We start from the raw sequence: 14,811 nt of genomic DNA, 5'->3' as shown, positions 1-14,811 counted from the left end.
ACGAATCTGGTGAAGTGGGGCTAATATTGTTGACTTGAAATGTTTCGTGTATCACTTGATATCGTTGAACATTGTATTAGAAAGCGGGATTGGATGGACTGAAGCGGTCTGAAAGCTGTGGGTGGCAGCGAAATCTTACGGCTTCGTTTCCAGCGGCTCGTTGGTCTCGGGGTTTTGATTCTCACTTAAGTACATAAGAACATATGAAATAGGAGCAGGAGTAGGCCATTTGGACCCTCGAACCTGCTCCGCAATTCAATAAGATCATGTCTGATCTTCTACCTCATCTCCACTTTCCTGCACTATCCCCAGATCACTTGATTCTCTTAATATTCAAAAATCTATCGATCTCTGTCTTGAACAGACTCAAAGACTGAGCCTCCATAGCCCTCTGGGACAGAGAATTCCAAAGATTCACCGCCTTCTGAGTGAAGACATTTCTCCTCATCTCAGTCCTAAATGGTCAACCCCTTCTTCTCCTGGATACAGGCTCTGCATTTAGAGGATTTCATTGATTGATATGGGAGAGGTTCCCCGGTTCAAATGATTTATTTACAGAAGGCACGATTGTCTTTGCTCCAGAGAATGTTTGAGCTCCAGAGGGCAGAATGCACAGGGTTTGTCGACACAACACACGTGGAATAAAGCAAATATTTCAAGAAGGTGAGCAGATTGAAGCTAACATTTTAATTATTCACAATTCAAGCGACCTCGCTGCCGATTCCCATTCCTTGAAGGACGCAAATGAACGAGTTGTGGTTTTGCTGCAAACGTTCATCACCGAAATCGGACTAAACAGCGACTCTGGTGGGAATGGAACCCAAAAACTTTGAATGACTTTTTCAACCATTAACTAGAAGTGCAACGCGAAATACATTGCAGCTCAGGGAGCATCTGTGGAGAGAGAAACTGAGTTAACGTTTCAGGTCGATTACCCTAAGTCAGAACTGGAAAAAGCTGGAGATGTAACAGGTTTTTAACCAAGTGTCGGGGCAGGGAAATGGGGGAGGAGAGGAAAGAACAAAAGGGAAGGTCTGTGATAGGATGGAAGGCAGGAGGGATTCAGAGATAAAAGGGATGATGGTGCTTAAAAACCTGTTACATGTCCCATTCGCACCAAACTGAATTGGTGCTTTGAAACCAGTCGATACATTTAGACCTGCGGGACCGCCCGACAGACAAGCGCTGCGAAAGCAGGGCCGACGGTTGGAACCAAAGCAGCTCGATTTTACACGAAATGTCCTTGGGAAATCATGTGAACTGGGGAGGCTAACTGAAGAACTGGCTTTTGTTTACTTGGTAGTTGGCACTTTTCCCTAAACAGTTGATGTGCGTGAGCGACGGGAAGCGGTTCATAGCTGCAAATGAATGGAGAAATATGCAATTTTGGCAAAATGGTAATCAAACAGGATAATGGACTCGTAGGAGGGAACAAAGAGAGTAAGAAACCCTCCGCATGGATCTGACAGGGTAAGGGACGCTGTGGAGGTAGCAGACAGGGTAAGGCACGCTCCGGATGTAGCAGATAGGGTAAGGGATGCTCCGGATGTAGCAGACAGTGTAACTGATGCTCCGGATGTAGCAGACAGGGTAAGGGATGCTCCGGATGAACCAGACAGGGTAAGGGACGCTCCGGATGTAGCAGACAGAATAAGGGACCCTCCGCATCTAGCAGACAGGGTAAGAGACGCTCCGGCTGGGTCAAACAGGGTAAGGGATGCTCCGGATGGATCAGACCAGGTAATGGACGCTGTGCATGGTTCAGACAGGGTAAGGGATGCTCCGGATTTTCCAGACAGGGAAAGGGACGCTCTGGAAGTACCAGACAGGGTAAGGGTCGATCCGGATATTCCAGACAGGGTAAGGGATGCTCCAGATGGATCAGGCAGGATAGGCGGCGCTCAGCAACTAACAGACAGGGTAAGTGATGCTCCGGATGCGGCAGACAGGGTAAGGGATTTTCCGGATGTGCCAGACAGGGTAAGCGACGCTCTGGATGGGTCAGACAGGGTAAGGGAGACTCTGGATGTACCAGACAAGGTAACGGACGCTCTGGATGGATCAGACAGGGCAAGGGAAGCTCCGGATGTACCAGACAAGGTAACGGACGCTCCGGATGGATCAGACAGGTCAAGGGACGCTCCGGTAGTACCAGACAGGGCAAAGGACGGTCCGGATGGATTGGATAGGGTAAGGGACGCTCGGGATTTACCAGATAGGGTAAGGGACGCTCGGGATGTACCAGACAAGGTAAGGGATGCTCCGGATGGATCGGATAGGGTAAGGGACGCTCGGGATTTACCAGATAGGTTAAGGGACGCTCCGGATATGCCAGACAGGGTAAGGGACGCCCCGGAGGTACCAGACAGGGTAAGGTATTCTTCGGATACATCAGACAGGGTAAGGGACGCTCCGGATGTACCAGACAGGGTAAGGGACGCTCCGAGTGTATCAGACAGAGTAAGGGATGCTATGGATCTATCAGACATGGTAAGAGACGTTCCTGATGTGTCAGAGGCATAAGGCATGCTCAAGAGATGCCAGATAGGGGAAGAGACGTGCAGGGTCTATCAGACAGGGTAACGGGTGCTCAGGAGATATCAGAGAGGCTGATGGATGCAGAGTTATTACTTTCTAAGCTTCACATTTTCTAAATATCAATAAAAGCAAAAGTTGAATCCGGATGTAACAGATATTATGGCAAATGCTACGTGGGGAAAAAGAGGAGGTAGAATGGGGTCGGACTGGACATTTGGCAGCGCTCAGAAATACATTTATAACAGTCACAGATTCCCCCACCCAATACATTAAAAAATAATACAAATAAATCTAATTATATTTATAACGAACAGAGGTACAAAAGCATTTACATCTAACACAATAGCAACCCACAAATACATTTGTATCCAACATGGACAGACCCAAATATTGTTACAACCTTCACAGTGATAGATTGCTAAAAATACTTTAATAGTTTGTCTTTAAAGCCATGATATTTACATGGCAGTTTGCATTGACGTTCCTCCAAAGCCACTGGAGATTGTTGGAGAATGATTCGGGTCCTGACCGATTTTTTGTTAGGCGGATTAGAACAAGTTTTGAGCGCAAGTCCAATATTAGAAGTCGACATTAAAACGGGGCTCACGCGGGACCGGTCACAAATTTCAATCTAAAATCACCAAAGCGAGATTCATACCCCTAGACGTAAGAGACATTCTGTCTAGAATGCAGACCGAATCAACTGGTTATCAAAAATAAAATGGATTTATCATGTATTGTCCATTACATTTTGTCTGATTCAGGTAGTCAGAGTATTGGAGTCAGCAGTTTTACATTCCCAATAAAAATGCTCTGTCACGTGTGCCCGCAGTTACATTCCCGTTCCAAGCCCACTTTTTACTATCGATGACTTGCCCGGAATGTGCTTGGAGAAGTGCTGGAATTGCAGTACAGCCCTTCCCACTTTCGCTTACTCCAAATCTCCGTCCAGCATTTTCACCAATGCAATGTTCATCAGCTTGAGCTACTGTTTAATTTGGTCTCGACATTATCTATGCTGACCCTTTAACTTGCCCCACTACACCGCGTCTCCAAATTTTTCGATTGCAACTCGAGGGCACATTTCATAAGTAAACCTGAAACAAGTGCCGGAGAAAGATTCAATTTCAGCGGTTTCAACAACAATGAGTCGATCGATTCAAGCTCGACCATCCTCACATACACGCTGCAGATGAAAATCTCTGCCCTCCTCTGCTTCAGTGATATTTTGTTTCGCGGTGATGGGCAGTTTATGCTCTCTGAGGCTGCAATCGCTGCTTTCCGCCGCCAGAGGGCGCTTTGAGAGAACGGGGCCGGGCAGGCGGCCTGAACTTCGCTGCTGTCCCGGCCTCACTCAATCCGGGAGCTGGGTAACAGCAAACAAACTCATGGGTTTGTTGCTGCGTCTGAAATGCGGCTCCGAACTGTTGCTATTAACCGAGGCAGAGCTGCACGATTCATAAGAACATAAGAACATAAGAAATAGGAGCAGCAGTAGGCCAATCGGCCCCTCGAGCCTGCTCCGCCATTTAATAAGATCATGGCTGATCTGATCCTAACCGCCAATCCACTATCACAGACCCATCTCCTGAATCTAACAGAATTAGACACACGAAATAGGAGCAGGATCAGGCTACACGACCCCTGGGCCCGCTCCGCTACCCACAGGGCCCTGTCCGATCCGAACCTAGACTCATGTCCAATTTCCTGCCCGCTCCCTGTAACCCTTAATTCCCTTTACTTCTAGGAAACTGTCTATTTCTGTTTTAAATTTATGTAATGATGTAGCTTCTACAGCTTTTTGGGGCAGCATATTCCATGGACCTACCACCCTCTGAGTGAAGTAGTTCCTCCTCATCTCAGTTTTGAAAGAGCAGCCCCTTATTCTAAGACTATGCCCCCTAGTTCTAGTTTCACCCATCATCGGGAACATCCTCCCCGCATCCACCCGATCCAACCCGTCACAATCTTATATGTTTCAATAAGATCGCCTCTCATTCTTCTGTACTCCAATGAGTAGAGTCCCAATCTACTCAACCTCTCCTCATATGTCCATCCCCTCATCCCCGGGATTAACCGAGTGAACCTTCTTTGTACTAACTGGAGAGCAAGTATGTCTTTTCTTAAGTATGGACACCAGAACTGTATGCAGTATTCCAGGTGCGGTCTCACCAATACCTTGTACAACTGAAGCAATACCTCCCTATTTTTATATTCTATCCCCCTAGCAATGAAAGCCAACATTCCATTGGCCTTCTTAATCACTTGCTGCACCTGCATACTAACCTTTTGAGTTTCGTGCACCAGGACCCCCAGATCCCTTTGTACTTCAGTACTTTCCAGTTTCTTGCCATTAAGATAATAGCCTGCTCTACGATTTTTCCTGCCAAAGTGCATAACCTCACACTTTCCAGTATTGTATTCCATCTCTCACACTGTCGGTGTCTCTGTAGATTTTGATTGTATACAGAACTGTATAGAGAAAAGGAGAATACTGCGTAGCTGTTAATTTATTTTATTGATCTCTACCTACAAGAGATGCTTGAACCGGGGACCTGTAGACGGAAGTGATAACCAGTGCACTTCGGAATATGCTGCTCTGTAAAGAATTATAGGAACAACTCAGAAGAGAACTGTCATCTATAAATGCTCTAAATGGGTTCCATTTACATTTAAAAAACTGCTTATTCTATTAATTATGCAAAACTAACTAAACTGTGCAAAAAGTTTGTGGTAATCGCCATTAATCAACAGCTAACTTTCTGATTCGTACGGACCGAAGTACTCACATGGTTGCCGAGCCATACACAAAACTTAAAAAAAAATGTGTGTTATGCATGTGATGAATTTTCACCCGTTCTCATTATATAGACTGCACTTTTAGGAGTTGAGTAAAAATGTTCAATGTTTATTACGCCAGGAACCTGGTGCAGCCTTTAGTAAATTCAGCAGCTCGCGAACACATGAGAGTAACTCCTGCTGCACTCTATCATATAACCCCAGCCAATGCTCCTCAAATAAACAATAGTAACCAGTGTCCCAGCTCCCGGCACTATTAAATAACTTGAAATGTGTCAGTAAATGTGCACGGATAATTCGCACCTTCCTTGCGGGGCTGTAGTGGTGCATTTGGTTAGCGCGTGGTACTTCTGATAGTACAGTGGTTGGAAAATGCCGCTCTTAAGAGTTCGAGCCACACCTAAAACAGCCAATGCTATTGCGGTGTAATATTTCTACCAGAGCAGAAGGTTCAATTGGTGTTTCCGGAAGCTTTCTCCTTATTAGCTGTTCCACGTGGGCACTTAGTTTCCTCAGGCCCACCGTGTTGCAATAACGGATGAGAGTTTTAAAGGAGCCCTTCAATGCTACTTATTGACAGGACGAAAGTGGGGCCAGTTTTAACTGTTAAACCAGCAAATAATAATGTGCAGGAATTAGATTCGATTTCAACGCAGTGACTGAGACATTGGCACATCGAGAAGATGTGTAAACTCACGGGTTATCTGTACGAACATACGAATTAGGAGCAGGATAAGGCCACTCGGCCCATCGCGCCTGCTCCACCATTCAATAAGATCATGGCTGATCATCGACTGGAACTCCACTTTCCCGTGTGATCTCCATATCCCATGATTCCCCTAGAGTCCAAAAACGATCTGTTTCAGCCTTGAATATACTCAAAGACTTAGCATTCACATCCCTCTGGGGCAGAGAATTCCAAACATTCACAACCCTTTGAGTGAAGAAATTCTTAAGGAGGCTCGGAGTTGTTTGCCTGAGGTTGTCCCACGGATGTGAGAGGATGAATTTACCTTTCTTAACTGACGAATGACGGAGAGTTTGATACATATTTTAAAAATTGTATATTTTGTAGTGCGTTTCATGAAAATTCTATAAATTAAAAGTTCTTTCGAAATGCTTCAGTATGAATTTAAACGTTGCACAAACCGCGAATCGAACTCTGGGTTCTCCGTATTACAGGCGAGAATTCTACCCCTGAACCACCACTGCGCAACATACCGTGGGGTTCACTTCTCTTGTCACATTCTTGATTCTGTTAATGAAAGAATAAAAGACAGAGCAAAATACTGCAGCGTCTGCAAATGAAATTATTCAGAAAATGGTGTAAATGCTCCGCAGGTCAGGGATCATCTGTGGAGAGGGAAACATAGGGTTAATGTTTCAGGTCGATGAGCGCCCCTCAGATCTAAGGTTTTGCACCAATCATTGTAAAAATTGCAGGTAATTTATTAAAATTGATATTTCCAAGCTATGGTCAGTGTGATTTTCCAGAGTCAGGGCTTTTTTGTTGCTTAATTTCACAAATTATAAAACAAAGTTTGGAGTCCAAGCCAGAAACTCCTGTTTACTGAACAGCCACTTTAACCAACTGAGCCATGGAATTTTAAGAGAAAGGTAACTTTTCAGGTCGCCGAAGGGTCATCGATCTGAAACGTTAACTCCGTTTCACTCTCCACAGATGCTGCCTGACCTGCTGAGTATTTCCAGCATTTTCTGTTTTTATTTCACAGTTCCAGCATCCGCAGTATTTTGCTTTTGTGCCAAAGCATTTTCCCTGGGTAACAGGTATTGCAGGTTTCTCTGGTTGTGTTTATCTTTCATTCTCCATCTATGAGTTGTTTCTGAATCCGTGAGTTTGTGCTGCTTTGTGGGTGAGCGGCAGACTTGTAGATATGTCCTGCCAGCGGTCCCAGATAACAGGAGGAGGAGGCTCCAAAAATATCCCCATCCTCAATGATGGTGGAGCCCAGAACGTGAGTGCAAAAGACAAGACTGAAGCATTTGCAACTATCTTCAGCCAGAAGTGCGGAGTGGATGATCCATCTCGGCCTCCTCCTGAGGTCCCCAGCATCACAGATGCCAGTCTTCAGCCCATTCAGTTCACTCCACGTGATGTCAAGAAACGGCTGAAGACACTGGATACAGCAAAGGCTATGGGCCCTGACAACATTCCGGCAATAGTACTGAAGACTTGTGCTCCAGAACTAGCTGCGCCCCTAGCCAAGCTGTTCCAGTACAGCTACAACACTGGCATCTACCCGGCAATGTGGAAAATTGCCCAGGTATGTCCTGTCTACAAAAAGTAGGACAAATCCGACCCGGCCGATTACCGTCCCATCAGTCTACTCTCAATCATCAGCAAAGTGATGGAAGGTGTCGTCGACAGTGCTATCAAGCGGCACTTACTCAGCAATAACCTGCTAACTGATGCCCAGTTTGTGTTCCGCCAGGGCAACTCAGCTCCTGACCTCATTACAGCCTTGGCCCACACATGGAGAAAAGAGCTGAACACCAGAGGTGAGGTGAGAGTGACTGCCCTTGACATCAAGGCAGCATTTGATCGAATGTGGCATCAAGGAGCCCTAGCAAAACTGAAGTCAATGGGAATCAAGGGGAAAACTCTCCATTGTTTGGAATCATACCTAGCACAAAGGAAGTTGGCTGTGGTTGTTGGAGGTCATTCATCTCAATCACATGACATCACTGCAGGAGTTCCTCAGGGCAGTGTCCTAGGCCCAACCATCTTCAGCTGCTTCATCAATGACCTTCCCTCCATGATAAGGTCAGAAGTGGGGATGTTCACTGATGATTGCACACTGTTCAGCACCATTCGAGACTCGTCAGATACTGACGCAGTCCGTGTCCATATGCAGCAAGACCTGGACAACATTCAGACTTGGGCTGAAAAGTGGCAAGTAACATTCGCACCACACAAGTGCCAGGCAATGACCATCTCCAACAAGCGAGACTCTAACCATCTCTCCTTGACATTCAATGGCATTACCATCGCTGAATCCCCCACTATCAACATCCTGTGGGTTACCATTGATCAGAAACTGAACTGGACCAGCCATATAAATACTGTGGCTACAAGAGCAGGTCAGAGGCTGGGAATTCTGCAGCGAGTGTCTCACCTCATGACTCCCCAAAGCCTTTCCACCATCTACAAGGCACAAGTCAGGAGTGTGATGGAATACTCTCCACTTGCCTGGATGAGTGCAGCTCCAACAACACTCAAGAAGCTCGACATCATTCAGGATAAAGCAGCCCGCTTGATTGGCACTCCATCCACCACCTTCAACATTCACTCCCTCCACCACCGGCGCACTGTGGCTGCAGTGTGTACCATCTACAAGATGCACTGCAGCAACTCGCCAAAGCTCCTTCAAAAGCAACTTCCAAACCCGCGACCTCTACCACTTAGAAGGACAAGGGCAGCAGACGCATGGGAACATCACGACCTACAAGTTCCCCTCCAAGCCACACACCATCCTGACTTGGACCTGAATCGCCGTTCCTTCACTGTCGCTGGGCCAAAATCCTGGAACTCCCTTCCTAACAGCATTGTGGGTGTACCTACACCATATGGACTGCAGCGGTTCAAGAAGGTGGCTCACCACCATCTTCTCAAGAGCAATTAGGGATGGGCACTAAATGCAGGCCTAGCCAGCGACGCCCCCATCCCATCAATGAATTAAAAAAGATTGACAATGTGGAAAATGTGGAGCAAGCTTCTGTAAACAAGCGGATTTATATATTTACCTCACAGTTTCCGCACATCTGGGACTGAATTCCCGCTTTTAACAATAAAATCGCAGAATTTTTGACAGTTATTATTTTAAATCTTCTGCAATGTCGTCAAACTGAGGGAATTGGGGATTTTTGTCTAAAGAGCGGGGGCTCATCCGGGATTTCGGTCCTCGCCTCTCGCATTTAAATCAGTGGGTTTTTCTCTGCGGGAATCATACCGCTAGACGCCATCTTTCAATGTCTCCGTCTCTGTGTTTTCCACTGATGGACGTCTCAGGCAGGAAAGGGTAAAGAAAGAAATAATGACTGAGACGGCAGGGGACGTATTTAAAAAGTCAAAATCGAACTTTCAGACCGCACCCGGTGAAGTGAGGATGATATTGTTGACTTGAAATATTTCGTGCATCACTTGATGTTGTTGTACATTTTATAGGAACGCGAGATTACAAGGACAGAAGCGGTCTGAAAGAAATCTTACGGCTTCGTTGCCAGCTGCTCGTTGGTCTCGGAGTTTGAATCTCGCTCGGGGGGTTTCATTGGTTGATATGGGAGAGGTTCCCAGGTTCAAATGATGTCTTTTTACAGTTGCAGAATGTGCGCAGATTGAAGCTGAAATGTTAGTTGTTCACAAGTCAACCGTCCTCATTGGCGATTCTCAGTCCTTGAAGGGCAGCAATGTGGTTTTGCTTCAAAAGTTCATCACCGAAACCTGACTGAACAGCGACTCTGACGGGAGTCGAACCCTCAACCTTTTAACAACCTTTCACAACCATTACCATATACCATTATAGGGTGGTATTTTAAGATACCACGTCATCAATTATAATTGTGTGACACATGAAGGCTTTCAAACCCCCGCCAGCTCCCACGGGTTGTGAGACAGCCTTGAGAAGCAGCATCTCCTGTCAGCGCCCATATCCCACTTGCTTCTGCTGCTTGCTGCCAGCAATCTGCAACAAATCCTTTTGCAGAGACAGGGCGCTAAGGATCATCAGGGAAAGTGGCATGAACTCAAAATCCAAATTAGCGGGACATGATCAGAGGGACAGTTAATGTTCTGGGGTGAGAACTTCGGTCAGAGCTGCAAACAAATAGGTGTAAGAGAGAGAGATAATCTATTTCCTCAGTTGGGAGGGTCCAGCACAATGGGGCATAACCGTAAAATTAGAGCTACCCCGTTCAGGAATGATGTAAGGAAGCGTTTCTTCACACAGAGAGTAGTAGGAATCTTGAAGTCTCTTCTCGAAACAACTGTTCAGGCTGGGGAGCAATTGACAATTTCAAAATGAGATCGATAGGTTTGTGTTCGGTGAGGATGTGAAGGTTTATGGAATCATCGCTGGTAGATGGATTTCAGATACAGATCTGCCATGATCCAATTGAATAGCGGAGCAGGCTCGAGGACCTGAATGGCCGCCTCCTCTTTGTATGTTTCTATGACAGTAACAGGACAGAAACATCAACAGCTGCAAACATACATCGCATTTTATTCATATTTAACAGCAAAAATATCCGTGCCGTGCACAACTATGCTGTGGTCAGAAAAAATACGCGAAGCCGACGTGTGGCGCTGTGATCACATCATGGTTAGTGCCCTGCATTGTGGCCGCAGTAACCTCGGTTCAAACTTAAATCACGTCACAGCTCGCTTTGCATTTTCTGTCCTCTGCAGCACCTGCTAATGGAACAGACTGAAAAATCAATCTTTACGACATGAAAAATGATGTTTTGTTGGCGGTGAAAACCTATTCACTCCTTTTAAACCCGCGCTCTCACATGCCTGAGCTTGATGCTCCATAATTCAAACCCGACTCTTCTCCCAGCTTTTTCTTCTTCAACAATCAGTAGCCATTCTTTACTTGCCTCCTTACATTTCATTGTCACTTGCCTGCGGTATTACCTTAATCTAACATTCACTTTCATGTGCTTACGTGGTTAATTTCTCTCTGCTACCACCGCGGTTCATGGGGGCACATGTCCCATTCGCAGCAATGTAAAACCAGTCGATACATTTAGATCTGTGTGACCACTAGACAGATAAGCGCTGCGAATGCAGGACTGGTCTTTAGAAGGACAGCGGCCGGATTGTTCACGAAATTCCCTTGGAGAATCTTGTGATATCTTGTTAACTGGATTTTGTTTTGATGCTGGCTGGCGCTTTTCCCAAAACTTTTGCAGTGCGTGAGCGACAGGCAGCGCTACCTAGCTGCCAACGAGGGTTGAAATGTGAGCTATTGGCCCGCTGTTATGTTGCAGTTAGATCAGAAGTGTTCCGTCTTAATCTTAACAATTCTTTTTAAGTGTGTGATTGAACTAAATAGAGGATAAATGGAAAGAGCGCTAGTGGGTGAATGCAGCGATTACAGGAGGTTGGCCATAATTGAAATGTTTTTGAATGCCCATGGCGCGGGACCCTGTGTTCTTTATTAAGAGCGGGAGCAGGGATAAAGATTAACAGAAATAAAATGTACAGTCTTGTTGCGAATCAGAAAACTGCACTGGTCTGTGATCGGTAAAAGTTTGAAATTAAATTAATTTCCAAAGGATAACGTTAACCCTTTCTTCCAGCTACCTCATCATTTGCTTTTTCCGTTAATCTTTCAAGCGGTGTAAGAACATAAGAAGATAAGAAATAGGAACAGGAGTAGGCCATTCGGCCCTTCGAGCCTGCTCTGCCATTTATTGAGATCATGGCTGATTTCTGCCTCAGCTCCATTCACCGGCGCTATCAGCATATCCCTTGATGCCCTTACTAGTCAGAAAACTATCGACTTTTGTTTTGAATATACCAAATGACAGAATCTCCACAGGCCTCTGGGATAGAGAATTCCAAAAATTTACCACCCTCTGTGTGAAGAAATGTCTTCTCATCTCATTCCTAAATGGCCTACCCTTTATCCTGAGACTGTGGCCCCTGGTTCTAGACTCCCCAGCCTTGGAAAACATTCTCCCAGCATCCACCCTATAATAATATTGCATGCTTCAATGAGATCCCCTCATTTTTCTGAATTCAAGAGAATATAGGCCTAGTTTACGCAATCTCTTCTCATAGGATTGTCCTGCCATCTGAGGAATCAATCTCGTTAATCTTCGATGCAGCCCCTCTATGGCAAGTATATCCTTCCATAGGAAAGGAGATCAAAATTGTACACAGTACTCCAGGTGCGGCCTCACCAATGCCCTATATATTTGGAGTAACACTTCTTCACTCCTGTACCCAAGTCTTCTTGTAATGAAGGCCCGCATACCAATTGCTTTCCTAATGACTTGCTGCACCTGCACATTCACTTTCAGTGACTGATATACAAGGACACCCAGGTCCCTTTGATCATCTGCATTCCCCAAGTGTTCACCATTTAAGAAGTACTCTGCCTTTCTGTTTTTTCTAACAAAGTGGATACCCTCACATTTATCCACATTATCTTCCATCTGCCATGTTCTAGCCTACTCACTGAGCCTGTCGAGATCCCCTTGAAGCCTCCACACTTCCTTTTCACAACCGAGCCTGCCACCTAGCTTTGTATCACCAGCAAATTTGGAAATGTTACATTTAATCCCCTCATCCAAATTATTGATATAGATTGTGAATAGGTGGGGCCCAAGCACCGATCCTTGTGGTACCCGACTGTTCAATGGCTGCCATCCTCAAAAAGACCCGTTTATCCCTGCTCTTTGTTTTATGTCTGTTAACCAGTGTAGATTAGAGTTCCCACTCAGATTTCCCATCAACGTGAAAATGAAACACGAGGAGGCGAGGATTGCCCCGAACAGCAGATTTCGATTGCTGCGGGAGTTGTTCTGTTCCTCTAATATTTCCTTCACCTTGAAAAAGCCTGTTATAACTCACAGGCATTAATGGGTGGTTTTATTAAATTTTGGAGAGTTTCCATCAAATAGATTTGAATAAATCTGCAAAAAGACGAGGTTAGAACTGGAACTGATAAGATGTTGATCACACAGTTAAAATCAAAGTCAGCCTCATTGTCCAATGAGGCAGGAAACCACGAACAAGGAGGAAGGGAATGAAGCAAGGAGGGAAGGAAGGGAGGAAGGAGGAAGGCGCTCTCGATTCCATCTTCTTTCCATTAGAGCTGGGTGAAATATTAGGTTGAGAAATTGGGAGAATTTTACCAAAGGGAGAGAAAATATCGTCTAACTTGGGGACTGTAACATTTTCAGTCTCCGTATCTTCCAACTGGATTAACAGTCCTGAGACTTTAACCTCTCACCAACTTCGAACTAACATTATTATCCAAAAGGACTCATCCAAAAATCCCTTTTATTTCAGTATTTCTGTTTCCAAACGGTAGAAACAACCTTTAATAAAGGCCCTTTACAGCACGCATTTCCTGCCCGTCCTCCCAGATTGACAATGTGGAAAATGTGGAGCAGGCTTCTGGAAACAAATGGATTTAATTATTTACCTCACAGTTTCGGTACTTCTGGGACTGAATTCCTGCTTTAAATAATAAAATTGCCGTTTTCTTGCGATGTACTGAACACACGCTGATTTTCAGGCAGTTATTATTTGAAGACTTGTTGAATGTCTCCTGGCCGAGGAAAGTGATGCGATTAAAATATTGGGGCGCGTCCGGGATTTGAACCTGATACCATTTGCATTTTAATTGCTGTGAAGTCTCAAAGCGTGAAACACACCGCTAAGGCAGAGAGCCGCTAATCCTGCACAGAATGCTTAATCTCAGCAATGATAATTTCACGTACATAATGCAGATATTGTAGATCAGAGACAGCGTTAAGGGAAATTAGAGAAGCGTGCAATAAGGACACAGTAGTCATCATGGGTGACTTTAATCTACATATAGATTGGGCTATCCAAATTAGTAACAATAATGTGGAGGAGGAATTCCTGGAGTGTTTACGGGATGGTTTCCTGGACCAATATGTCGAGGAACCAACCAGAGATCAGGCCATCTTAGACTGGGTATTATGTAACGAGAAAGGATTAATTAGCAATCTTGTTGTACGAGGCCCCTTGGGTCGGATCGATCATAATATGATAGTCTGAGGCGCGAGCTGGGTAGGATTGATTGGGGAATGTCACGCAAAATGTTGACGGTGGATATGCAATGGAAAACATTCATAGATGGACTACAGAATTTGTTCATCCCAGTTTGGCATTAAAATAAAACAAAATGCTGACTCAACCGGGGCTAACAAGGGAAGTTAGGGATAGCATAAGATCCAAGGAGAGGACATATAAATTTGCCAGAAAAAGCAGTAAACCTGAGGATTGCGAGCAATTTAGGATTCAACAAAGGGGGACAAAGGGATTAATTAAGAAGGGGAAAATCGAATATGAGAGTAAGCTTTCAGGGAACTTAAAAACTGACTGTAGAAGCTTTTATAGATATGTGAAGAGAAAAAGATTGGTGAAGTCAAGCATAGGTTCCTTGCAGTCAGAATCAGCGGAATTTATAATGGGGAACAAAGAAATGGCAGACCAATTAAATACATATTTTGGTTCTGTCTTCACAAAGGAGGACACAATAACATCCCAGAGATGTCGGGGAACAGAGGGTCTGACGAAAGGGAGGAACTGAAAGAAAGCAGTGTTTGTAGGGAAATGGTGTTAGGGAAATTGATGGGATTGAAGGCCGATAAATCCCCAGGGCCTGATCATCTACATCCCAGGGTAATTAAGGAAGTGGCCCCAGAAAAAGGAGAGGCATTGCTGGTCATCTTCTAACATTTGATGGAATT

The 14,811-nt window shown here is 45.1% G+C and overlaps 1 pseudogene; it reads right to left on the bottom strand.

The window, feature by feature from the left end:
- The window catches only part of LOC147095417 (uncharacterized), a 92,964-nt pseudogene that overhangs the window by 1,382 nt on the left and 76,771 nt on the right, over positions 1-14,811 (bottom strand).

This window comes from Somniosus microcephalus, unplaced genomic scaffold (assembly GCF_052327205.1).
Source record: "Somniosus microcephalus isolate GS21.2 unplaced genomic scaffold, FLI_Smic_1.0 unresolved_chr1, whole genome shotgun sequence".
NCBI lineage: Eukaryota > Metazoa > Chordata > Chondrichthyes > Squaliformes > Somniosidae > Somniosus > Somniosus microcephalus.
This window is presented reverse-complemented; position numbering and strand designations above follow the sequence as displayed.